General features: G+C 36.2%; 1 protein-coding gene across 1 annotated transcript in view; it reads left to right on the top strand.

Moving 5' to 3' along the window:
* The window catches only part of TMEM117 (transmembrane protein 117), a 204,063-nt gene that overhangs the window by 58,547 nt on the left and 119,709 nt on the right, over positions 1 to 25,807 (top strand). The window lies entirely within an intron of this gene.

Genomic DNA, 25,807 nt, shown 5'->3' with positions numbered 1-25,807 from the left:
AGTTTTAGAAGCATCCTATTTCTGACTGCGATCAGACGTCTGCGAAAGGAGCACAGAAGAAGGATCAGTGATGCTTCTCCCAGTGTACCCTCACATTTTCCACCAGTGCAGTGCTGAGAAATTTTCTGACCTAGATGATGTATCTATATAGTAGTAGCCCTTAATGGACTTTCTTACATGAATTTATAATACCACTTTTTCAAATTGTCTACATCTTTTGCTACTACAGTACTCAGCAAGAACTCTAGGCTTACATTATGCACTCTGTGGAAAAATTTCACTGGTTATTTTCTCATTTTTGTGTTGGGGGGGAGAATTAATAATATTCCCCGTTTGTATTGTTTCTCCTTTTATAATTGAGTCTTGTGTATATCTTCTGCTGCTGTTTACTTTCTTTTCTCTGAACTGCCCAATTTAAGCTCCAAAAATGTCATTATCTTCAGTGGTAGACTGTGAACAGAAATGGGAACTAATCTTTTTTTCATTCTGTTTTTTTAAAGGCAGGGGCAGGACACAGGCCCTCTTGAATTATTGACATTCATGTTCATGCAGGGTCATCACCAGGTGACATTTCAGTTTACAGTGAAGGAAGAATCACGCAAGAGAATGAAGATAAAATGGAATTTACTTTCTGAGATATACAAAATTAAAATTAAAAAAAATCCATCATAAATGAAAATTTATAGACTTTAGGTAGATGAATTCCCTAAATTCTCATGGTCTGTACTTTCCCTCCCTTTGTTACATCTACATGCAGGTGACTCCCTTAGGATTTCTTATTGCTCCGTATGTATTAGTGCAGCAATGTAGCTGGCACCAGACACCTTGTAAAAGAAAGCTAACTTTCTGCTTTCTGCCAATGGAAAAATGATTGTTATTACACCCAGAGAGTACGGAAGTGGAGCAGAGAGAATGATTTTTTGCAAAATATCTCCTATATTCAGCCTTTGTCTCATGATGACTAAAATGGCATTGTTCTATTTGCTAGACAACAGTGCCGTTTTGGCTCAGGAATAAATGCTCCTATTGAAAACAGTGCTTCAAAGAATATTTTATCTGCTTTTCATCTATTGTACTGGTGTTTCTAACTCAATATAAAAAGGTAACATATACTTAGGATTGTTGCCTCTTTTCAGAACACTTAAAAACATTTTTTCAATCTGTGTTTGTTAATAGAAAGGATGTCATCAAGGCTGTGGGACCAAAATTGGACCTATTTTTTATGGTTTGCATAGTGGAAGTATCTACACTGAAAGCTTTTTACCATCCGCTTATATTATCACAGAGCATTCATTTTAAATAATTTGATCTTGCTGTCTGCAGGTGAAACCAGTTAAGATAAGAAAATTTGATGTGTAAATGACTTGAACTATAGTACAAGGCAGCAAAATTCAGGGTAATACTGTGCTGCTGTTGGTATTTTGAAATTGAAATAAACTGAAATACTTCAGAGTGTGATGGAGTGAAAATACACTACCATCTTTTATTAGATTGGTGGTGAGTTCTGCTGACATCAGTGGTTGCTCTGCGCAAGCACATCGGATGTCTGAGTTTCATAACAAAGCATTAATTTTGCATTGTATGTCCTCTCTTCAGAAGTTTTGCAATGTGCTTTGAAGAGCTTTATTTTGTCTGCTGCTCAGTAATGAAGGTTTTGAAAGGAGGTCTGATTGAAAATGCTGCCATCCTAAGGTTATCTTCTTGCCTGTGGACCACTGAGAAAGAGAAGAGAAACAGAATACTTAAGTTGGGATAGGAGACCGTGTCTTTCTGTGGGTTTATAAATTCAGAAGGAAGAAGAGGAGAAGGGAAAGTACATTTATTTCTATTTGTGAACACTGTTGTGAATCTTACTTGTGTTTTATGTACATGCAGTTTTGGCATCAGCAGTTGAAAAATAGGAATAAATTTAGAAAGCTTCTTGAGAAGTAACTTCAGGCACTGGGAACTAGGAGACTGATAACTGGGCAAGGCCGAAAGTGAAGAGAGGTGTCATGGAAATGGCAAGGTATAAATATTTCCAAATACGGTTTCGTGTCATAGAACTTCCTCATGCATCCTTCTAGATACACATGGTAATCCATGTACAAAATTCCTCATTTTCTGAATTTAATTTCTTCCATTTTGACTTCCTCATTGCAGCAGAAAAAGAATGAGGTTAGCTCTGCTTATGGCTTCTAACGAAGACTTTCATGAGACCTTATAGTGTCTTAAAGCAATTTTAACCCTTTAATAAAACCAGACTTTGTTATAATAATAGTAATGCTATTTAGCACTTAGATATTTTTTTTAATCTACAAGGAGACTTGCATTCATTATGTAGTCATATCTTCTGTCAGCCACTAAATCTGCCAGAGAAAATGTGGCAGAGAACTTAAGTCATATGTCTGAATTTACAAAAGCTACTCTTTTAATCGGTGGGTTGAAACTCTTGAACTACTGGTTTTCAGCACTCCTGTGGTATTTCATTAAAAATGTTTCCACAGTGCCAGTCTTGAAATGTTTCCCCAAATTTGTTCTGCATATGTTTCTGATTTCCCTGATGCAGATTTTTCTTGACATCTGCTGTCATGATAACTGTAGCTGGACTTCAGTGGAAAACGCTCTGGCTCTTCAAGTGTTCTGCTTGATCAAAGACTGGTTCTACAGACAGGCACAGCAGGGGAGAATAAAACCCCACCAACCCTCATAAATTTGTATTACAGTGGATAAAACTGTAAAGACAGAATTTTCTACAGAAAATGTGTTTACTGCCAAATTGAAAATTTAAACACAACAGTGTTTACTTTTTTTTTTTTTCTTTAAGGAAAGGTGCTGAAAAATGTTGGCTTTTAAAAGTGTTTTCCATTACTCTTTGCATGAGTCTAAATCACCATGGCAGTTTATGGGATTTTAGGAAGTATGGTCTAGGTAACTCGTGTTTTCAGGCTTCCCTGTTGCCGATGCTCAACAGCCAGACTGTACCTCTTGTGATGTGCTGGATCTTCTTGGTAGCACGATAGCCCGCAGCACAGCTTAGGAGATGCATCTGCAAAATGGCATCTTGGAACCCAAAGTTTTCAGAATCTGTCTTTCCTCAAAAAGTTTTCCTCTATCAACTTTCTGTCCCAATTTCAGAGAAAAATGAGTATTGAAACAATGATTTTATCAAAAAATGGAAAGTTCATATTTTGTCAAATTAAACATGCATATAAAATTAACCTTTTCCAACTAATTTAGGATTTTTTTTTTTTCAACCACCTGCTTGTTCTTCATTTAAATAAAAGCCAAAACATATTATCCTTGGGAACCTTGGAATAAAGTACAGAGTATTTTACATATTTGGCATATATAACATGGACTAGGAGTAGTACAACAGTAGGATGCAGCACCTATAACTACTTTCGTACAGAATGCATGCTTTATATGTTAGTAGTTGGAAGGCATTCAGTTTGCAATGTGATTAGATGGAAAAGAATAATTATAAGGAATAATTTTAAAGGAATGGAAAATCTATAACTCCTTACAGCAAATATTTCATATTAAGTTTATATAATTGCAAATACAGTGAGATCTTATGAATGATGCTGAATTCTTTTCAGTTGTGCAAGTTCAAGAATTATAAACATTGGTGTACTTACAATTAGTCATTCAGGTTGTGGAAAAGAATGTTCAGGGTCTGTACTCTTTGAAATAGTGAGAACAAGCCTTTTGTAGGCAAAAATAACATCAAAACTGCTGTAGGAAGATACAGCAGGCCATACGCTGTCTTGTTTAAATTAGACACAACCAGGAAATTGGAGTCAAGATCTGCCATATACGTTACACATATAATCTATCAGTGATCTCAAGCAGATACTTTTAACCTACTAACCGGTAACTACAGAACGTAAATAGATCCTTACCATGAGACACTATGACAAGTTTCAAAGTGGAATAACAAATCGAAAGTATCTGCCACACTTGGCAGGAACAAAGGCTTAATATTCTTAACCTGCCACAAACAGTGGATACAGTTCATTGACACAGTTGCACGTGTAAGTCATGTCTCTATAATATTCTTTATTAAGTTTTCAGTGGCTCTGAAGTTAGACATTTATATAAATAAAAATATGGGAAAGTTCTTCAACTTACCTTTTAATTGGATTACCAAAAAGATTGAACATGTGCACCTGCAGTCCAGAGAGCCAGGCTTATCCTGGGCTGCATCAAAAGGAGAGTGGCCAGCGGGTCGAGGGAGGTGATTCTGCCCTTCTGCTCTGGTGAGACCTCACCTGGAGTCCTGTGTCCAGCTCTGGAGCCCTCGGTACAGGAAGGACATGGACTTGTTGGAGAGGGGCCAGAGGAGGCCACAAAAATTATCAGAGCTATGGAGCAGTTCTGCTGTGAGGACAGGCTGAGAGAGTTGGGGTTGTTCAGTCTGGAGAAGCGAAGGCTCCAGGGAGACCTTGTTGTAGCTTTTCAATACTTAAAGGGGGCTTAAGATGGAGAAGGACATTTAGTGAGGAGAAAAGGGTCAGTGATTTTAAACTGAAAGAGGCTGGATAGAAGGAAAAGAATGTTTATGATGATGATGTTGAGACACTGGAACAGGTTGCTATGCATGCCCGATCACTGGAAGTGTTGAAGTCCAGGCTGGACGGGGCTCTGAGCAACCTGATCTAGTTGAAGATGTCCCTGCTCATTGCAAGGTAGTGGACTAGATGATCTTTAAAGGCGCCTTCCAAACCAAACCATTCTGAGATTCTATTCTCTGAAGTATTCCAAATGCCCAGTTACATCTGACCTTTGGTTTAGTTTTCCTCTTTCGTTTTGGATGAAGAAACCCAGGGTGGTCATTTATTGGAAGCTGAAAATGTATTATTCCAAATACATGAATTCTTTTCTGTTATCAGAGTTAGTCTGGAGTTGATAGAAATGCGAGCAACAACCTGAACTGTGTTGAGATAAATACATCAAATTCTACATCGCATCCTGTTAGAACTGCACCTTTGTGCTAATGTGCATCTTTCTTTTTTTTTTCCGTAGCTTTAGGATTCATTTGAAATGTCATCTGTTAAATTGCAAAACTATCTTCAGTGCTTTTGTGAGAGTGAATTTCCGTCTACTAGGAGTTAAATTAAATTATTTCTATTTATGTTTGTAACCTTGAAATGTAAGTGGGAATGTCAACCCTTCTGATCTTAGCATTCTCTCGAGTAAGGCAAGTGATTCTCACAGCACAATCTTATTTATCTCTTGTCAGGTCCAGGTGGTTTCCTTAGTCCATATCTGGGATATTCATTCTTAACAGAATTATTTCCTCCTCAGCCAGGTAGATTTGCAGTGTCAGCATCTCGTAGTTCACACCCTAGTACTGTAATCCACAATCTAAGCAGAAAAGATGAGTGTTGACGTAAGGACAAATAACAGAAAATCAGAAGACTGCTGACCAAACTAAGCAAAATAATAAAAGGTATAGATGAAGACTCAGAAATGGGAATGTGATTAAGGGAATAAGATAATTTCCTCCCGCTCTTCCCCAATTTATGTATTAATACCAGATAGGAATTTGTACACAGTGCCAATAACTGTAAAATGCTATAAAAAAGGGGAAATTAAAATGCAGTAACATGTCTGCTGTTTTCAGGTCTGAGTCAAAAAAGCTCAGAAGTATATGTGTTTAATTCTGAACTGTAAGGAATTACCGTAAATTAAATGGTCTCTTAAGTACTTTGCTGATCATGCTGTTTCAGCAAAACAAGTTGAAACATGTAATAGGCACAAATTTGTAGATATTCCATTCTTCATTTTACAGTGGTTTTCTTAAGTATTAGTATTTGAGCCTTCTATAATACGTTAATGCTAGTATTTGATGAAAACAATCTCTATGCAATTTAACAACAATGTAATATGTACTGTTAATGACCATCATCTATCTCATCTTGAGATTCTTATTTTATTTCCTTTCTGGATAGTAACCATCATTAATGTATCTTAATAAAATGAGATAAATGTGAAAGGCAGGGTCAGCTCATCAGTGGATGTAAATCAGTGCAGTCCGATTGATACCTATGAGGTCACAACTATTTACAGCTTTCCATAACCTTGTGTGGAGTTTCAGGATTGTAGTTAAATACTTGACGTTCTTTTTGCTTTTAGTAGTGAATCAACCAGGAACAGATACTGTTTCACACTGATCTCATCTTCATTAATTAATTTTAAAAGTAATTACTGAAAACTTATGATAAACTGTCATCAGTATTATGGATTTCACAATTTTAAATTTTACTCTTCATGGAGGTACAGAGATATGTTATTTAGTATCTGATTGTTTAGGTTAAACCCTTAGAATTGCACTTGTGAATTTAGAAGCCCATGTTCAGCTCTAGCCCTTTTTGTTAGAACACAATTAAAAAGATGCTGAGAATTTTGAAATATTATGAAAGCTGAGATTTTGAACTCCCTCTCTGCAAACTTTACATATTCTTCTAAGCAATTTGTGATTGTAGGAGACAGAAATACTTAATAATTAAACTTATATTTTGTTGTGAAGGGAATTGGATATTAAATAATAATAAATCCTGTAGTCTGATAGTTTTAAAATAACATCTTAAATTTGGAATTTATTTGTTTGATTACATTGATTTGGAGCTGTTAAATTGAGCTTCTAGAGTTATTGACTATTACCAATTAGAAATTAAATGATTCCCAGTGGGACCTATTTCGAGCTGGAATGGATCCAAGATACAAACCCTCTGACTGAATATACACATAATTCTCTAATCTCATTGAGCAGGTTATTTTAGGGAAGTCTAGCAGATTAGTAACATGATGCTTTGCAATTCCATTAATGAAATCCTGTCAGAATAAATTAATGAGTAACATACTGATATTTTAGTCTTATTTTATGACAATGTAATGCAGTTTTTTTAAGAACTCATTGTGCAAACCATTTTAAGTGGTTTTGGTGCAAAGTAGTAACTCATGCATTTACCGTGTGACTTGATTTTTCATTTTAACAGTAGTATTGATTTGGTGAAAAGCAGAATTCATAAAACTATTTTCCAATAAACTTGACTGGATATGACTCATGTCCTACTAGCACATGAACAGTGTGAGTTCTGTACAAGATTGGCTTAAAGGAACTTGGTTTTTTTATTCGAGATTTTGAGAAACGTTCATTTTGATTCATAATAGCCTTTTTGTCCAAGGATGTTATAACAAAAACCTATTTGGATTAAATCAGTCAGGAATTAAGCTAAGTCCCTACATGCAAAAGTGCACCATTTCTTTATCAACCTATACCAATTTTTATTTATTAATACAGTTTAATATTCAGAATTGTAGAAGGAATGAAAATGTGCTGTTGTCAACATCATTAAAGAACACCATCGTAAGTCAGTAAGGGGAAGGGACCAGTACTATTGAACATGAGTGACTTGTTCTTGTTTCCAGAAAGAACTGAAATAAAATCAGGCTCAGAATATCTCACACACATTGTTCGAACTTAAGTGTGAACATTAGTCAGGTGTTAAAATGTGTGCTTGCACCATTTTTGGTTTAACTTTACAAGTCCATCCTTAGCATGGGGTGTCTTCAGATTGCCACAGGAATTTTCTTCTTTATATTGCTCAAGACTCTGACAATGTTAACTGAACAGAAAGAGCTAGACCACAGGAGAGGAGATAAAAAACAGCAAATCTTAAGCATGTTTGTTTCTCCTCCAGCCAGAAGAACTTGGTTCTAGGGAGCTCTTGTCCAACCAAAAGTTGAATCCTCATCTGCTTTAGTAAGAAACATTTTTTTCAAACCAAAGCAAGTTGTCTTACACCACCTGAATTCTCAGAGGTAGCTTCACTTTGCTACTTCACACTTTTACCTTCAGGATCTTAGTTTCTCAAAAATTCTGAGATGGGAGCTAGAACTGTGTCAAATTGGTGGCCCACTGTGTTGAAACTGTTGTCCCCACCTGCAGAGCCCATATTCCTCTTCCTGACTGAAATGGCAGTTTGATCTGGGAAGTCAGCAATCCATTATGCTAGCCTTTTCTAGCTTGGGTCTGTTCTTCCAGCACTGACCTTTAAGAAATTCCTCCACAATGTTCGCCAGAAGTTCCATTTTTCAGGTACTCTGCTTCCTGTTTGATGGGTTCATGACTGGACATGGGAAATTTTCTTAAACCGTAGATCTGAATTTAACTGATTGAGGACATGTGAGATTTCTGGTTGCAGAAAGGAGAGAAACATCCACATTATGTCTCTCTTAAAAAGGCCACAAAAAATCAATGGAAAAAGGGGAAAAAAATATTTGATAACATTTGTTGGGCCTAGGTGTGTAGTGAACTTGTAAATGTGTTAGGAAAAGAGTCACATCCCAGATCATTCTGCGACTTTGATCTGTCTTTGCTACTTGTTTCCTTTGTAAGGTTTGATTTTGTTCAGAGGCCAAGTTTGCAAGGACTGTAGAACTAATTGTTTCAGGGAAGTCAGGTGGCTTATTAATGTTTTCATCCAAATTACAGCAATTACCGTAAAGCTTTTCACACCTCAGAAAGAATTTTGGTGGGATCAAGGTCAGCTATAATAATCAATTCTTCTTTGTTGACTTTGAAGAAGGAATAAGTAGACAAAATGGAAAGAGGGAACTGCTTCACTTTCTTCATAGCTTCATGAAGGAATAGATAACTTTTTCCTTCACCCTATAAGAAAGGAGCAGCCAATTTTATTAACAAAACCCACATAAACTCTACTTCTTCCTACCTCTGATTAAAAAAAAATAATAAAAAGAATTATCCAAAAGTAAAAATAGTAGCATAAAAATAGCACAGTACCTGAATAACACTGTGGATGGTTTCAACAGAATCGGTACATTCATAAATGAGTACATGTACCAGCAAAACACTTTTCTGCTACTGCAACTACTCCTAATAGAGCAATGGTCTTATTTCACGCATGGCAAGTATAACGTTATGATATACATCACAGTGAATTTAACATTATTTTTTTAAAACCTTGACCAAATGAGTTAATGTTTAAACTCAGATTACTTCCTAAAATAAGGAGACATGGATACAATATCATACAGGTTCCATATGACAATTCATGGGAATTAAAAAAAAAAAAAGGCACAAAACTTTAAGAAGAGAGCAAAAAGCATGCTTTGTGGCTTGAGACTGTTTGGTTTATACAGGAGTAAGTCATGAGGAACTTAAATGAAGCATTTAATTACTGAGATGGAAGATAAGGTTTCTGGTAATGGTGCATTTAGTTTAGCAAAGGGGTAAAACATACAGTAGCTGAAAGCAGTCTGGACAAATTCAGTGGCAGAATAAAGTGCAGATATTTAATAGTGAGATTAAGTAACTACTAGAAAAAATGGGTGATGTGTACATTCTCTGTATGTATGCTTAGAGTACTGTAATAAATACTTTTAATGGACTTAACCGCATCTAGAAAGAGTCCATTTCTGCTAAGAATTACTGTATAGAATTTTATGACCTGAATTATGCAGATCAGAGTGGATTATTGTGTTTTACATTTTACAACCTTTAAATCTGTAAATTCACAGCTACTCTGTTAACCGTCACATGCCTTATTTTTTAATTGAAAATCAAATATTCTAGTGAAAACTTTGTAAACAAGTAATTTAAAAGTTAAAATATTAAAGAAATTAACTTCAATTGGACACCATGCAGGTAAGGACAAAACTATGTAAGCACTATCTGCAAGCAAGTAGCAGTCAGAGCTTGAAAATCATACTACAGAACTGAAGGTGAATGACCTTGACCTTTATCTCCACTTATAAACTTACCAACTATGAGTAGTTTCACTCCATTAAGAAAAGACTGATGAGTGAGACTAGAGGCCATGCAAGGTCTGAAATAACAAATATATACGAATTCCTCTCTTTCAATATCGCTTTTCTTTTTGGCACTTGCCACGCTAGTGTTTCAGGGCTTTCATTCCAGTAAACAGTAGTCACTTACTCAGCCTGCCTTAAACATAAATTTCTTTCTGCAGCCATGGGCATCAGCTTTTGAAAGAGCTACCTATTAATAATGAAAGCCTCTTTGTTGTGACAAAAATCTCTTTCCAGTAAGAAAGCTCACTGTAGTGCCTCCATTGCCCAAGAGAAGAGAGATTGATGATAAACTTTTTCATTACCTTTTTCTTCTTATTACTGATGTCTTCTTTATCATGTCAGATTCTTTTTCTTTATTGCAGCCCTGGCCAGAAGAACTTCAGTATGAATTGTGTTAAAAATGAAACTTACTTTTACCTTATACTTAGTGTAGACTTTATTCAAGCTGACCATAGTGCTTATACTTTTTTGAAAATGTCTCAGAAAAAGTTTCCAAGAATTCTTAACAAATGAATGAGTTTTTATCTTACAACAGTAAGAATGTGAAGTGTCAGCATTCCAAATTTAGCCTGTCAGACATGTGTCGTCATATATTACTTCCCTTTCTTATCTTTTGGAGAATTTATCCCCAGACTATCTGTGGGAAAAAATGTTCCCACTAACATAAAAGCCGTTCCACTTTCTAGGTTTTCTCTGCCCTAGAGGTCACCTGAGAATATTGAAAGCTAATATTTGTTCCAAACTGGCACTGCTGGCGGCATCAAGAAAATGGTGTGCACTTGATTACTTTCTCTCTTGAAGGACTTAGAACACTGCATGTCTCTACAGTCCATTCAGCATTTACAGAAATAGGATCAACTTCCTAGTCCCATTCCAAAGCCAACCTTTTCGGCCTTCATTGTTTTGAAGTAAACTGTTGCCTTTTTTTTTTTTTTTAATTGAGGAGTAAGAAAAGCATAACACCTTTTAATGAAAACAAATCCTTAATAAGGGAGTGCATCCAAAGCATAGCTGTATCATATCTTGCCTGTCTGGCCAAATCACTTGGTGTTTCTTCTACATTGATTCAAAGAGCAATCATCTATGTTGTGACTAGATAAACCTAGTTTAATGTCATCCCTGTAAATAGTAATTATTGAATCACTGATTGCAATGGAAAAAGATTTGCAGGCTCTAAAACTAGATTTTATACAACTAAAAGTGTCAGCAATTAAAAGTTAACAGAGAAAAATAAAGCAGTATGCTGCTACATAGCTTAAGGTTAATGAACATCTATTTTGCAGGCAAAAAAAGCTCATTTCTATATTTTCTAGAAAAAAAAGATTTGAGATTTCAGTTTTGTCTCAGGGTAGTCATATAAATTTTTGTGAGAAATAGAAGTGCTGGTAACTAAACCTTACCTGAGAGACATGCAGAGAGATGAATGTAATCATAAGCTGACTGTTACGACTGCAGTAAAAATAGAGCAATAAGAAAAGGGATAGAAAACCCTCAGAAAACTTCTGTTGGTGAGGCTGTTTCTCTTCCAGACTGAAAACAGCATACCAGCAGAGTTCATGTGCTTATTTTCCAAACCCAAACTTATTCCTCTGTCTGGAAAAAGCCATATGGCTGGTGCTGTCTTCCCACAGGTACATTTGCATAACAAGGCAGCACTGTACTTCTTGTTACAGCCAGCCATACCAGTTACAGTTTGGATATGGGGCTGTGCCAGACATTGTCAAGCCTGCAACAGATTAGAGGGAACATGGGATGTTGGAAAAGTAATGGAAATGTATCACGACCACAGCACATCAAGAACCCAGCTGTGTTATGGAGGAGACCCGTGTGTTCCTCATCTGTGAGATGGTTTCTTTCAATCCCGAGTGGTCTGCTTGTAAGAAGAGGTTCTCTTAGTCTTAGAAATGTGTCCTGACAATGCGATGAATTCATGCCAAACTCTCATTTTCCTTTAAGGAAATAGAAAAAAAAGAAATATTTTTTTAAAATTGCTAATTACTATTTCAGCAGCTTAGTTAAAGACCAAAGGTAGCCAAGTGAAGATGCCTTCTTAACTAGCCAAATGTATAGCCATTTCTTTATCATTCTATTAGTAAATCCTTGTTTAACAAGAAGTTTTTGTAGGCGTTTCAGCCCAAAAACAGTGAACACTTTTGTTTTTATTTTGCACAGTGTTTTCCTTTCTGTAACAACACGATTACTGCCAAGATGAATGTAGTTCATGTGAAATTTTCAAAACTTGAGTGCACTTCTTCATCAGTTCAGAACGCTTATCAGAAAAAAAAAAAAAAAGAAAAAGAAAGAAAAACTTAAAACTAAGAAAAATAGTATGTTTCTGGCAAAAAATGCTATTACTTTCACTTCAAATTTAGATGAGTGGAGTGTTTGCCTTCATCTTTCCAAATGTGATCAGTTGAAATGTATTTAAAGTAATTAAATCAGCAGAGCACAGAATAAACCTTCTTTTTGGAGTGTCTGCTGCTGTCAGTCTTCCTGAAATGGGTCATCCAACCTGCAAAACAGGGCGGGGATATTTATATTATTTTAATAAAACTCTAAGCAGTTTCCCAAGTGGCATCTTCAGCGTAGCAGAAGATATCCCTCGTGCTGCTCCTCATCTCTGACTCTTCTGCAGTTGTGGAGGTTTGAAACTTCAGCAACACCCTGAGTTGTTCCCTACTTTTGAGGGAAGATCTTGACTTCCTTCAACTTGATCAGGTTGAAATCAGCCCTGTCATGAGCAAGAGTTTGGATTAGGTGTTCTCCAGAGGTTCCTTCCAACCTAAATTATTCTATGTTTTCATGGGAAGTAGAAAAAGATGAAAATATGTAAAATTCATTCTTTTGCACTGCTACTTGCCTGGTTTTTATTTGGAATAAAGAATCACCTGTAAAACAGCTGAATTCTGGTCAGTACAGAAAAAAAGTGCTGGCAAATGAACACCCTGTAGTATAATGGCAAGTATGTGAAAACGTGGTGAAAAAGTGGAACTGGATTCCTGCAAGGGGCAGATCTCCTGCCAGCCCCAAGATACAACCTTTGGGGAAATTAAAGAGATTGACTCACTGTAATGCACAATGTGCCTGTACAACCAGTAAATCAAAAGGGACAGGGTCACAGTCCATTATTTTTTTTTTCTCATCTCGCAGAGGGTTTTGGTTTCATTTGCAGTACAGAACAAGAAATTGAATTTCAGTTCACAAATGTGACAGACTACTGACTGAATGGCCTTCAAAGGAAGACAAGAAAAGGTTCTTTAAACACTATGGGAGATAAACCCACTAACATGGGGGGTGCTTCCTTTTTAGGTTTTGCATAGATTGTCTGCATTGTCCTGTTAGTGTTATCAACACCACTAAAGCTACAAATGCAAACAACATCACTATTACGTGGTGCTATGAGGAAAGTTAAACCCATCCCAGCCAGACTCGATACATATGTCAAAAGGAGATCTGCAGTTTTATGTCTGATTTAATGCTGTGACCTGTCTTTAGATACAAATTCCTTTTCTGTAAACATGTGAGCATTTGAAAAAGACATTTGAAAAACACTTAGTGAGCACTATATCTGATATACAGCTAGTGAAAATAACAAAAGTTTAAAGAAAGATATATTTAAATTCTAATTACGAATGGGATTTAAAAGCCTTGAAATATGATAATTTAGTCATACTTCACCTCTAGCCAGTATTTTCTGCTGAATAAGTCTCACAGTATTTTACTGCCTTCTACCTTCATAGTGGTGTGTCCATTACTGCTTGAAAGTGAGCTGTTTATTATCTTTATCTTCTTTTTTAAACAACATAATATTGTATAAGGCTTTAAAAGATATGTTTTTAACTGAAGAATTGCATTCTGTCTTGTCTGCTTCAGAGCAGGAACTTTTAACATTATCATGTCCTCACTTGGCTTCAGAATGCTGGGAGAATTTTTGCAGTGGTAGTTCCTGAGCAGAGAAAAGGGTTTATAATTGCTCTGAAAGCCATCCTGCAACCTTCTCTTTCTTCCATTCATCATTGTAGAATACCAGTTCAATTACAAAATCTCCCTCATAATCAATAAGTAAACTAAGGAAATAACATAAAATACATTGGTATTGCTTCTGAAGCTTTGTGAGCATCCACATGTAAAGATCTCAAGGTATTCTTATTAATGACACTATTTGCTTCAGCTAGTAACACATGGATGATAACTTTCAGACAGTATGAAACTGTCTCTGGATCAGATTGTTGTTGAACAGTAGTACTTTGAAAGGGTTTCCATGATGAACATTAGGCAAAGATAGAATATTTACTCCATAGTTTAATTCTGGTTATATCTATCCTACTAGCCATCTGTTCAACCTTAAATTTGACTTAGTATTTTAATGAAATCTTAATTGCAACTTACTCGTTCTTGTAAAGGTTTCTTACTGACAGTATTTTCTCATGTAATCTTTTATGCTATTTGAAAACATCTTTTTTGAACTTACAACTAAATAAAAGGTATTTTTTTTTCAGTTAGAATGGTATTTTCCAAAACTGCATATTTTATCTTTAGTGTCTCACTGGTTTTAGTTGCAGTTTGGGATGTGTGCGACTTGCAAGGACATTTTATGGATGTGAGACCACTCTTAAAACATAAAAATCCATTTGTTGTCATATCTCACAGTTTAAGAATCCAATAAAGATGAATCTAAAGTGAGCAAACTACATTTACATTTAACTGAACTGAGATCTCCAGAAGATGATTCGTCTGATTTGGAGATATTCTTGCAGGTTAATGTCAGTAGGCAGCACTAGTGTGTTATCAACACCTTTTTGGTCACAAATCTAAAACACAGCACCATATGAGCTGCTATAAAGAAAACTAACTCCATCCCAGCCAAACCCAGTGCAGATGTCTCAGATAAGTCAGACAAATTACTTCTGTAAAGTGCTTATTTTTCTCCATTGACTGTGGAGAGAAATGCACTTTTCTAGGGGATCTTTTTTTTTTTAAGTCTGTAGATGAGGTGAGATGATGAGATGAACTGAGATGAAACCCAGTATTTGTAACTAACAGGCCTTAAAAATATGGACCAAACCACCGAAATTTAGGGTCTGGGCATCAAAAATGCACATACATGTATCTCTCCATTGTTTGGTGATGTGCTAGTCCTTTACTTGGGAAAAATTAGGATAATATTATTTTTGAGGATGAAGTTCACACCACAATTTGTGTCTTTTTTCCATTGTGTGTCTTAAAGTTCTATTATAAGTGATAGTGCCTGAGCAAACACTTGCAGTGTTTGATTCTGACATATCTATGTTCTGATAACTCATTTTCAAGTCATTAAAAGAAGACCGTATTGCAAAACGGACAGTCTGCAATAGAGTTATGTTGATTTGAGGATAAAATTCTCAAAAAACTTTTGACATTTCCCCCCTTTATTTCAGTGATGTTTTCATTTAAAATGCTGGGTGGTGTAAGAAAATGTAACAGTCAGTAAAATACAGAGCAAATTTACAGCAGATCTATTATAGCATTGGACTCTTCAGATTATATCAACCATTGGATGGTCAGGTAGTCATGATAGAGATGTTTGCTTTGTCAGCCAAAGAGTGAAAGAACAGACTGTCTTCTTCCCTGCATTTTCCATGTGCAATTCTCTGCCATGATCATATGCCAGCTCTTGTCAGATGACTGGCCCTAGACCCAGTTGTTCTTTATAGATCATTTTCAAGTAATACAGTAAAGAAGCAATCTCCTCGGTTTATTGATTTGTATATTGCTTGAAGTCTAGTTCTATTCCATCTGCTCTGCAATCTGCTGCTGTTATTACATTGTGAGAGAAGCCAACCAAATCCTCAGACCATCTCCTGAGTTGTCATGTCAGATTTTCTTTCCATTCCTTCTCAAAGGTACTTGTGAGAGTGGGAGATCATTATTTCTTAACTCCCAACAGTTTCTGTATGCCAGCTTGGTTTTATAGACTGCAGCAAGACTGATATACACCACTCATCTTCAACAGATACAAACCCAAACATACCTAACAAAAAGATATTTCCTGTTCTTTTGTACCTCTAAGTAGCTTTAAATAATAACTTTTTCTCATATGAGAATTTCCTACTTCATTTTGGTGTATGAACTGAGCACTGGCTATGTGTATACAGACTGTAGAACTTGGATAACATTTTAGAACAGAACATTTTCACAGGAAGTATTTCAGAAGGTTCTTATTTAGGGTTCATTTGTGATTGAATCAAATTGTAGTATCCATCTTCAATCTGAAAAAAATTGGGGTTTGGGCTGAATTATTGTTTCTACTGACATGGTTCTTTGAAAAGCCTAGTAAGGCTGACATGCTAATACCATTTTGGGTCTTCATAAGATCTTTGTGCAGTTATTTGTGCCATTGTGTACTGATGTTCTGGGCTGATATACACTCTCAATTCCTTGAATAAACTGAAATTTCAGTCTCCCTTTATCTGCACACACCCTAATACAGTAAAGCATCCATAAGCAGCTATAAGCAGTAAAGTAAACATTATAGAAAGCTTGGAGCTATTCCTTTGTCTGAAAGTAAGATTTTATCTGTGTGCTTCTCAAGGAAGGAAGAATCTGTCCGTTTTTCTTCTTGCAGTGGGACTTGGTCTACAATGCTGAGATTCTAGGCAGTTGAGTCTTTACAAAAGGAGTAGCAAAGTACAGCTGAATCTAAACACTTTTCCTGAAAACATTTGAGGATCGTGACCACGTCTGTTCCATTCTAGCATTTGACCTTTCTTTCTTTTCAAATATTTTGTTCTTGAAATGTATTTCTGCAATTCTGTGTATACTCATTGTCATTTCCTTCCCATCAACTTTATCAGCCCAGTTTCCCAGTTCTCCTACCCTTCTTCCTTCTTTTAAGTATTTTTTTAATATTCTGCTTCCCCTGTTATGCAAGTTTTTCTCTGTTTTGGGTCAATTGGTGGTCTTCTTTCATCATTCACTTGGCATGCTGAGAGATTCCCGCACCCCCTGGTGGAATCCGTGGAGTAGGTGTGAAAGCCCTTAGTGTTTATGAAGAAGGAACTAAGCAGAGTTTCTCCAAGGGCCTTTGCTCCATTTTTTGTTCAGGCTTTCCCTATATACAACACAAAGATCCTATAGGAAACAGAGTTCATATTTTCATTTAATTGTACAATTTATTGCATTTTGACTTATCCTGTCTCTCAATGTAAAAAAACCAAAAAAAAGTGTCTGTGTATATGTTTAAGTTTTATATTATTTACACTAATATAAAATACATTTATTTTGAGGGGAATATTTAACAAAAACTAAACTATGTAATGATGTGAAGTTAAAAATGAAGTGCTGTGTTCCTTTATTTTATTGAACTCTGATCGCAGGATAGGAAAAGGAAAATCTTAGCTGTTTACATAGCTGTATTCTGTGCTAAATCCTTGGCTCTTTAGCACTGTGGTAAATGGGTGAGGTCTTGTCATAATCAAGGACATCGCTTGAACTAGAAATCCAGAGCAGTCAACTGTAAAGTGTACTCATTCCTAGCACCCTTTTGAATTTTGTTCAGGAGTTTAACAAACGCTGTCTTTGCTTTTGAGAAAGGATTTAGATTTAAATAAATAATTTTAAATGAACATAATTTAAAATAAACAGCCTGTAAGCATAAACAAGACCTTGAGCTATCTGATCTAATGCCACTTAGCCATATTTAGCATGAGGGGTTGGACAAGTTCATCCCTTGAGTTTTCTTCCAACCTATTTTTTTTTCTGTGATTTTACCTGTTTATTTAATTGTTACTAATTATTTGATGGATCTGTCAATAATCTAACACTTAAGAAAACTTCGTCTTATCCTTGAACTTCCATGAAGTCCAATTTCATTTCTATTAATTCAGCGAGCACCCCACAAGCTCCAAGCAGGGATTACTTACTCACTCTTGCTTTTTTTCCTAAATTTATACTTCTGCAATGCAATGTAGCAGGACTTTGCCCCACCATCCTTCCGTTCAGTCTCAGATGTTGTCACTGACTGGTCTTGTTCCTGACTCATTCATTACAAATATTACTTGTCTTTATAGAGAATAATTCAAAGAAATACTTATTTTTAAAAATCAGTTTAGTTAACTCACCTGTTCTACAACCTTAACACTTCTATACTACTTTTTACAAGTTTAATGATCGTGATATGAAGTCCCATATTGGTTTCACTGATTTAAAATAGTCTTTACAAGTCCTACATGGTCCATTTTACTCATTCTCTCACAACATTGTTTACATACTGTGGTACTGGCTCATAAAGAAACATGATAAGTTTCTTGTGAAACAATAATATTTCTATAGAAATCAGGAAATTGGTAAATTGACTTTGATACTATTCAGATGTAATTAGGCTTTAAATTACCTTCCTGTTGAAAGATGAATGTTTTCATATCTGTAGTTAAACTTTGAATCCTCTAAAGGAATATCTGACCTTATTCTGCATTGTAGTTTGAGGTAGAAATACATTTTTCTGGAAGAAAAAACTTGCATAAGAAATGCTAATCTAAAGTTATTTGGACATTAAACTTTTTTTCAGTCTCCCAAGATTTTTTTCAGATTGGAAAGATTTCCTGTCCCAAACAGCAAAATAAATTAAAATTATGCAAATGCTTATGATTTGCAGATTTGGAAAGAAAGCTAGAATGATCATAGAAACAGGCCGGAAAAAAATAAAACTAAATACTTCTAAGTATAAGTAACTTAATTTTTAAATCAAACCACAAGATTATTTTCAGCTTGAGAACTTTGCATTTTGTAAATACGCTTGTATCTCCAGTTATTTGTTTTTTTTCCAAATCTATTAATAACAATATGTTCCTTCAAGTGGTTACAGACTCTGCATGACCTACCATTTTATAATGACAGTAAAATGCTCCTGACCATTTTTTACTCCTGATAACTTTGAAAAAAGAGACAGAGGTACCAGCAGCACTGGCACTGCAAGCACACAAGCCAAATCACATATCTTCATATCTTACGTAAAAGGTAATGTGAATGGATTTGAAATTGTCATTTAAAGCCTGTGTGGCAGAGAAATCACCTTCTAGCCTGTAAGGGATGTCTCTTCTGCTTCGGATACCCTGACATGTCTCTGTAGCAGAACTCTGGAAACAAAAATGTCAAAATTAAAACTTATCACACTCTACTAATACCGTAATAAATAAGCAAAAATATATATTTTTAAAACAGCATATTTAGCAGCAATTATACTCCTTCAATACATGTTTACGTATTTTGATGCAGTTTGTAACGTGAGTCACATGTCAATCTCCACTGCTTTAAAAATGGGCATCCATACGCAGGTGGCATTCATCTGTATTTTCAATTACTTCTCAAAGTCAAACTCCATTCAAGAGGTTCAAATACTGGTCAAACATTGCTGTAGAGAAGCATCTCACCTTGTTCTGGTCAGAGGTCGCTGCAGTGTCTTGCACTGTTCAGTAAAGCACTAGAAGTCTCCTGGTCTATGCTGATAGTCCTTTGGCCACTTGTCATTCAGCTGCAGGGTATCTATCTGTGGTTCTTGAAAATAAAGTGTTAAAAGAAGGCACATGGGCCTTGTTTCACCCAATCACTACAGCAGACCCTTGAAATTCAAACTAATATTAATCTTCACAAAGCCTTAAAACATTATTGTTAAATAAGAAATCTACTTTGTTTATAATAAGTTATTTTTTAAAAGTGAACTCGTGAGAAATTTTCACACGTTTATTTTACATTATGGGCTTACAATTTTTTTCAGAGCCAGTTCAAATTCTTTTCAGCAGAAATCTGTCAGCAGAGATTCTATGCCAGCCTTGCCTTGTTCCCTCAGTTCCAATAAATTAACTTGTGACATGTTGTTTGTAGGTTTCTGGCATTTAATTATTCTACTTTATTAAAACAAACAAGCAAACAATATCAATGATTCAGGAAAGTTGAATACGTTAAAGAATGATCAATATGTAAAATTGCATTATCTGCTAATACTTGTAAGTTTCTACCAAAGTTTGCTAAAATATATTTCTGCTTTTGCTTTCCCAGTTGGGCTGCTACTTACATACAGAGTCCATTCAGTGTTTTTTGCCAACTGCAAATTGGTCTAATAATACTGCCATTACTAGTTTATTCAGCAATATAATAATGCATTTAAACTTCTCTGCCATCCCTAAAACTGAAATGGATAGAAAGTACAAAGTTGATGCTGGAATTCACAGAAGTTTTAAACGTTTTCAAAGCACTTGTTCAAAGTGGTAAAGTTCCAACTATTTAATTTAATTTTGTTTAAATTCTGCGGATGATATGAGGAGTTCTCTCTTTTTTTTTTTTTTGTTATTTTTTTAAGTGAAATATCTTTTTCTTGTAACTGCCAGTTCTGAGAATATTGCTGCACATCTGCCCTTATCCCTTCTTAGCTGTACTGAAATGTCAACGCTGGGAATGGTTGCATGTAAGCCATGTCCCATTCTGAAGAGTTCAGCCAGTGCAGCATTGTTCAAAACCATTCTTACCAGTGTTGCGCCAAGTATTTATTTAAAATACCGTGTTTTACTGCATCTCTCTCTTGGTAAATTACTAACCTGACTTAATCTTCCCAAATGCATTGCTTGTTATATTCTCTAGTAACTGTGAATGTTATTTTTAACTTTTAGTAACAATTTTTAAAAATATTAACATATTATCCAGTTTTTAAGATAAACAAACCTACAACATTTAACAGACTATAAAATCTAAAAAAAAACCTTTATAACATTTTTCTAAATTTTAGAAACTCTGAACATATATTTTTCCTCAGTGTACATGTGTATAATTTAACTTCCTGTTTAGCAACTTGTTGAAAATCAGCACTCATTACCCTTCTCACAACATGTACGGCAAGGGCTGAGACTGCAAGCTTGTATGTCTGCAGAGTGTGTTACAGTATGATGAGTCAAGATCCTCTTTAAACCCTCAAAATGGGTATGTCCAAGGCCACTTGTCCTGCCTGTGTCTCTGGGCACCTGTGCTATCATTTTGGACCTTTTTACTGTATGATGATTCATTTCATTAATGAAGTGATATCAAATAGGGCATGTAATGTACCAGCTCATGCTACAGTTTTGTGGATTAGTTCCAGAATTTTACTGACCTATTAAAAAGAGATGCTAAATAGTGAACATGGTTCTCTTAACTTATTTGATTGTCCACTAAAACAATTTTCAATTAACAGTTCACTTAGCAGTAAGTAACCATTTTAATCCTCTCCTGTAGTACCAAACAGACATGTAAGAGGCAAGTGTTTATTTCATTGCTTCAGTTAAAAAAAAAACTTAGGTGGTGGCCATAGAGTTTAAGTGGAAGTATAAACAGCTACGTATAAAAAGTCCACATAGGGAACAAGAAACTCCAACAATTTGCAATAAAGAAACTATATTTTAAATCCTGTCTCAATTTGCTTGAAACACATTAATTACAACCGTACTTGTGATCTAATCCAGGCTCCTGTCTTGACCGGTGGCATCCATTCTACTTCTCTGAAAGTGAAGGAAAGGGAACACGTTATATGTGTTATATGTGAAAGATGATACTTGTACAAGATATGGAATCATAGAATCATAGGATCATTTTTTGGGTTGGAAGGGACCTTCAAAGGTCACCTAGTCTAACCCTCCTGCGATGAGCAGGGACATCTCCAACCAGATCAGGTTGCTCAGAGCTCCATCCAGCCTGGTCTTGCGTGTTTCCAGGAATGAGGCATCTACCACCTCTCTGAGTGAGTCTTTCAGCACCCTCGTTGTAAAAAATTTCTTCCTCATGTCCCATCTAAATTTGCCCTCTTTTAGTCTAAAATGATTACCATTTGTCCTGTCACAATAGGCCCTACTAAAAAGTCTGTCCTCCTCTTTCGTATAAGCCCCCTCTATATATTGAAAGGCTGCAATAAGGTCTCTTTGGAGCCTTCTCTTCTCCAGGTTGAACAACCCCAACTCTCTCAGCCTTTCCACCATTCCTCTGATCATTTTTGTAGCCTCCTCTGGACCCTCTCCAACAGGTCCATGTCTTCCCAGTACTGAGGACTATACAGTTTCTGTTACACTTAAAGGAGGCTGAAACATATTTCTTATACTCTTGGAGAGTACCATTTACAAAAAAACCTGCTGTCCTAATAGGGGTTGGTCATCACTTCTGATTTTCATATTGAGAGTGACAGTGAGACAGAATTCTCTAACTTGGAAAGTCATTGAACCAGCGTCCCTTGGAATAGGTGCTGGATGTCATGTGTTCCCTACCGTCTAAGTGAGGTGCATACACCTCTTTTACATTAACAGACAGAAATGCAATTGCTTCATTTTCCAATGGGCCTTGTCTTCTAGGCAGGCTTCTAAAACACTTCACAGATGGAAATCCACAGGCAAACCAAGTGGAGGAATAAACACTTTATGCATATCAATCAATACAGGATGTGAGCTATAAGCCAGATGGCTTATTCCTTTGAAGAGTGAGCAGCTCCTGTACATGCCTAGCAGCAGAACTTTAAATGGCTTGGGAGCTTTAAAAGCCAAGTCCTCAGTGTAAGTTAGGCAGTCCTCAGACCTGTAGACTGATGAGCAGAGGTTTTCAGAATCACAGTTCTGTTGTCTGTTCTAAAACAAAAACAAAAAAGCACGCTTATATGTAAGTTACCAAACAGTAATGTTCACTTACAGCATGAGTCCATCAGTCTCAGGTGTTCTGTACTGTGCCATGGATCTGTCTCACTATGGCTAAGCTGATTTTGCATCCTCTTTTTGTTGTGTTCTTGGAGATTAGCCTGCTCACCCTCTTGTGGCTGTTACCTCTTTGACATCTTCTCAAGGAAAATCACCAGTTCAGTGCCTCTTAGTTCTCTCTGTTGTAGTGGCATAGAAAAAGTTTCATCTGAAACTCCAAAGTCTGCACTGGGGCTGGTTAGGAGCTGACTGGCTGCTGTGCACTTCATACTGTTTGTTGGTAGCTGTGCTTTATGCCATTCGCATTATTATGTGCCAACTTGTAGGACAGCAGGTCTTGTTGTCTTCATGCATCTTCTAGTACCCTGTGGCTCTGACTTCCATTTCTTGCAGTAGAGGGGTAGCTTTTCAGCTGAGAAAAGTGCTACCAAGTTTCTCATTTGCCATTCTGTCATTTTAGAGTAAGAAATATGGATCAGGAACTGTATGCAGTCTTTTGTGTATGTTTTCATTAATGCTGACACACTTTGCCTTTGCTAAATTAAGAGCAATGGAAGCTTGTGGTGCCACATCTAAGCACATCTTTGCAGCCTGAGTGAACTCCCATGCTGTCAATTGCTGGTTGTTGTCAAAGCATTTCACTTTGCCAGGTGCAGCAAGGAAGATGAATTTCATATAGATAATCAGCTATTTAGGGGGCACGTCATATAATAGAACTGCCTCAGAAAAGCACATATCAGACTGCAGAACATATGTAAACTTTTTGTCACTCAACATAAAAGATATCTAGTCCTCCCTCCTTTTCAAAGAGCCTTAAATTACCACTCTCTATGGGTATAGCTATTAGAGGCTCTGTACAGAACATGCCCTGTGTGCCATGTGCCTTAGATACTCTAAAGGGTATAAAAAGCCAGCTGAAGGGTATTTGAGATGCACCAAGGTTGCCAAAACGCATAAAAAGAAAACTAAATCCTTCTAAAAGCGGCTTTGCTTTCATTGTACTCCATGGAGACCTAGGGTTCTGTTCAGATGAATCTTCATTGTCACATTTGTCACAGGCCTTACGAGAGATCCAGATCTCTTTGGATTATCATCTGGTGACCAGGATATGTGTAACCATCCTGCAGCAATATAAATCAAACAAATCCTTCACCCAGCATGTCAGCACTAGTGTAAGGATGACTCATGCTCTAATCTGTATTGACTATTCTGATTAGGGCTCCATTGAGAATTTGGATCCTTGGCTTACACTTAAATTTAAGTGTCCAAACTTAAGTATCTAATTTCAAGCTATATCCCAGTTTTAGATTCTTGTAATGGTCAAGAAAACATCATCTCAGCACTGAGTTTCAGCCATGACTTTTATTCCAGTGCCTAGAACAATGCTGATAGCACCACAGTGGCCTGTACATCTTTATCCAACATAAAATCAAAAATGTTTCATTTACTTTCAGACTGTTCATCATTTTGGCAGCTGCTGAAGTATCATCCTTCTTTGAAAAAAATGCTCTGATATCTTCCTTACTCTGAACAATTTATCTCGGCTAGTGCTGTTGCTTCCCTCTTTCTTCTGTGCGCACACTGCTGCTGACTCTAAAAAAGTGATCAAATGCATTGCGCTCATACATCTTTTTACTGACTTGCTGCTATTAACTTAACTTTTGCAACAAAATGAATGTAGACAGCACCTTATGACGTGATTTTTTTGGACTCTGTTTTAGAACTATGTGTCTCAACCTTCTTTTGGTTCCTCTGTTTTGTCCTGTTCTGTCAGAATTGTGATCTACCTTCAGTAGGATGGCCTCTAAAGAGCAATTTCCCTGGCTTTGCGGCTTCCAGTTTTACTGTCAAAGGTTAATAATGGGTTTGTCCCGAATCCCAATTGCAAACTTGTCCCTTATCTACAATATTCACAAGTATTGGGCCTTCAACATTTAATTATTTACACTTATCCTGTCAGTTTCTGAAGAGCTTTTGACTCTTGTTACAAGCTTTAACTGCTGTGTTTTTCCTCTCAGTGTTTTCTTAGATTGTGCAATTCATGCAATATGAATGCACCTTGCTACAGAACATAAGTATGGCAAAGCAAAACGAAGCCTTTTGACAAGCTATAGAAAATCTAGGCTGCCCATGACAGTTAACTGGAACCCAACAGCTGTCAGCCCTCCTGCAAGGTGGAGACATGGGTCCGAGCCAGGAAGCAGAGTAGCCAGCTAATGAAAACTGCTCTAATCACTAGCTACAGCCAGAAAAAAGTGGGGATTTTTCCACAATAGAATTAATTTTACTTTTGGTACTGCTAAAATATACATCCCAGTAACATCATCAGGCAATCATGGCTTCTTTGAAAATGTCAGCTGCTCTCATTTATATTTAAACTAAAGCCTGAAAATTAAAAATGGAGGGTTTTTTCACTTTTAGCAGCCAAAAATGCATACTTTAAAAAAAGTCAATTTCTCTTTGTGTTTTGAAATGAAAATAAAACTGCAGAGAGTATAAAAGACACAAGATGCAATACTAGTAGTTAATTAAATAGTTAATAAAATACCAGTGTATTTCTTTACTAAGAAGATAATGACTTCTAATAAGATAATGACAGTGCTAAAACATTTTCCGTCTTCCACAGAAAGTTGTAGCTGTATTTCAATCAGTAAATGCACTTAAAATATTAGTAGGTCATGTTTTTAAGCATTTCTTTATAACAATATGTTATTTTAACTCTAACTGAAGGTCTGTCAATTTACGTATTTAATGTAGGCATTAATTACTTATAGACTACAATGTACAATTTATACTAGGCATCTTGGATGCTTTCATGTTTAAAATGGTCATGTTTCAAATTATCAAAAGGACTGTTAGGATGATTGGTACTTTCAAGACTTTTCTATGTATTTAAGTATTGTATCCAGCTCATCCAACCTTTCTATAAGCCTTCAGGTACTTTTAACATTTGTAAAAACAAGTGGCTACATGGAGAATTTCGATTTCCATTTTAAAAAAGTGCGAATGTCTGTTTTGATTATCTCTTCTGTGTGCTAATACCTACATTCAGTGATCAGTGACTTCTCAGCCTGTTTGGATAGCCCGTCCTGTGCACACCAGGGGTGGCTGTGGCAGGCCTGCTGTATGAGGTGGGGCTATTGGAGTTACCAATGTGGCCCGTTTTTCAGGCATTTTGTGCAAGTGTTCATTTAGTTTCTGTACACATTTTGTGACCTTTCAGCTAATATGTCACTAACAAAAACACGATCCGATTTTCTTCATCTGTTGGTCAGCACATAAATGCTGGCTCAGATTTTCTGCTGGAA

The sequence above is a fragment of the Patagioenas fasciata genome, chromosome 1 (genome assembly GCF_037038585.1).
Source record: "Patagioenas fasciata isolate bPatFas1 chromosome 1, bPatFas1.hap1, whole genome shotgun sequence".
NCBI lineage: Eukaryota > Metazoa > Chordata > Aves > Columbiformes > Columbidae > Patagioenas > Patagioenas fasciata.
The sequence above is the reverse complement of the archived record's forward strand: the minus strand, read 5'-3'. Positions and strand labels throughout refer to the sequence as shown.